Below are 2,925 nucleotides of genomic sequence, written 5' to 3'. Positions count from 1 at the left end.
ATCAACATAGTATGCACTGTTAATTTTATGCTTTGTAAAAGAACACACAGGGGAAAACTAAGATTTTTTTCATCATAGTAAAATGACTATAGACTTCTAATAATAGATTTACATAGTGACATTGTAAGAAATTGGTAACACATTATACATCTTATATACTTATTGAAATATCACAATGCACTCCATAGAAATCACAATTATTATGTATTACTAGATAAAAAAAAACTTTCAAATACAGGAGTGTGGGTAAAAAAAAAGCATGCATTTCACAACTTCTTTAACAATAATTTCATGTGTACATGTATAGTGAATGAACTTTTGATGCGTATAAAAGCTTTTAAACGTTGCTTTAAATCAGTTGTAATTTTACTTTTTGTTATTAGAATGGATGATAATAAAGTATACAGTCTAAAAATCATCATTTACGTGGCTTGAAAGACAGTTAAAATTACTGAATTGGTTTTTAGCATAAGAAGAAAAATCACACTTTGTGATAATGGATTAGTGGTCCTGCCTTCATGAATTGACTTCACCAAGTGCATCAGATTTGTAAATGACACGAATTATAACTTTAGAAATGTCTGTCCTTATGGTTCATCCTGCTCTCAGAGATCAAGAAGGAATGTGGCTAATTTCACTACAATGACTGAATTTTTTCTCATGGGGTTTTCCAGAAAGCTTGAGGTAGAAATAGTTGTTTTGGCTTTAAACTTGGTGGTTTTAGTTGGTAATGTCTTCATTGTTGCTGTTATTTCTCTAGAATATCATCTCTGTTCACTTAAGCATTTCCTCTTGAACCATCTCTCCTACTTGAATCTTTGCTACATTTCCATGATGGTGCTAAAGTCCATCTGTAACTCATTTACGCACAGTGCCTACATTTCCCCATAGAGTGCACATTATGGTTTTGCATTCACAACCTGTAGTTATACTGCTATGGCCATACTCACAGTCATGTCCTAAGTCTGTTTTGTGGTTGTGTGCTACAAAGTTATCATAAGGGTCAGCTCATGTATGCATGAGGTGTTAGCTGTCTGGGCCAGTGTCATGTGGAATCATCTTTGGAGTTATGCACACAGCTGTGACTTGTCCATCTACTCTGTGGGCTCAATGTCATTCACCAGTTCTGTGATGTCCTTTTAGTTTTGGAACTCTGTTGTTCCAGTGATCACGTAAGTGAGCTTGGATCCCTGGCTTCCCCACTTGCTGGCACTTCATCTCTATTAGTTTTACCTATGAGCATATATTCTCTACTGATCTAAGGATACCATCTGTGGATGGCAGAACCAGTGTCTTTTTGACTTGTCTATGCCATGTATCTGTAGTCATTTTGTTTATCACTACTGGTATCTTTGAGTTTCTAATCCCTCATTCAAAATCTCCAACTTCATTAGACTTTATTTCTTAGTTTTTCACACTTTTCTTCCCTCAACACTCAATCCAGAAAGAAACAGCCTGAGAAATGAGGCCATAGACACAGCCCTAAAGAACATCTTTCAGAGAAAAACTTACTTCTTTTCATATGCACTATTTCCTCTATAGGAGCCACATCAATATGTATGGGAAAAACAACAGTCGATGAATCAATTAAAGCTAGAACAGTTTTAACACCTGGTTAGGCAGGTGACTCAATATCTATAAAATATAGATATAAGTAAAGACACTTGTAACCAAGCTACCAAGCTGAGTTAAATCTCTGAGACCCATATGGTAGGAGAGGAGAATCAACTCTTGAAACTTGTTCCCTGACCTACACATGTTGTAGCTCATGTACACCCAAATATATACATACATATATAAAGACATGGACAATAAATAAATAAATAAATTTAATAAAACACTTAAAAAATACAATCATTATTGTATGAGTACACTCTTTAAATGAGAAAAAGAAGGAATTATATATGTATACTCTTGAAAATACAGTAGATTCAAGTTTCACAAACCAGACTGGGGGGGCGGAATGTAATTTTCTCCAATTCTAAAGAACCAATTTAATTTTTCTTCTTGAATCATTTCTTTAAATCAGAGAAATGAAAGGTAGTCAATTTGAAATTCCTTAATCACTTTTTCCTGAGGCAAGTGCATAAAGAGCCTTACATACCACCCTGGACAAGGGCAACTGGGCTAAAGCATGACTGTAGGAGGCAATGGGAACTACCACCTGAGGCTGCTATTGAGGCCAGAGCCAACTCTCAGTACAGGCTCATATCTTCTCCTCCCCAATACTCATCACTAAATGGTGAACTGAAAACATTTTTATTACATTATTCCAGCAATTCAACTCAGGAATATGACTGAAAGAATTCCAAGTCAACATATCACATAGACACTTGCATATAAATGTACACTACTCACAGTACGTAAGTTATAAAACAAACCTAGGTGTCTGTATACTGAGGAATGGATAAAGAAAATGTTACATAATACACACACATACACACACACACACACACACACAGTATGAAATGGAATGGGAAAGGGGATGGCATCAGAAGTGTAAATAAATAAACATATACATCTTTTCAGTTATAAGTAAAAACAAAGTTATGTTGTTAGCATGAAGACCTAGCAATACTTGGCAGGAATATGACATTGGCCAAGGACAAGGAAGTGGGCTTCAGGCAGAAATCTGACATTAGGCTAGAACAAAGAAGAAATTTCAGGCAGGAATCTAAATCTTAGGCTAGAATAAAAAAGGAATTTCAGACAGGAATCTAAATCTTAGGTTAGAACAAGAAAGTAGGCTTCAGACATGAAAATGACTTTGGGCTAGGACAGGGAAGTCGGCTCAGATATTTTGGTCATTCTGATAAGCCCTTAAAAACAGTGATCATAGAAGTGTTCACAGAATTTTGTTTATTGCTTTACTTGTTCTTTAACTATTTGTGTTTATTGTCTTGCTTGTTCCTTGACTATTTGCTT

Source organism: Grammomys surdaster, unplaced genomic scaffold (assembly GCF_004785775.1).
Source record: "Grammomys surdaster isolate TR1022 unplaced genomic scaffold, NIH_TR_1.0 125231, whole genome shotgun sequence".
NCBI lineage: Eukaryota > Metazoa > Chordata > Mammalia > Rodentia > Muridae > Grammomys > Grammomys surdaster.
Note: the sequence above shows the minus strand (reverse complement) of the source record.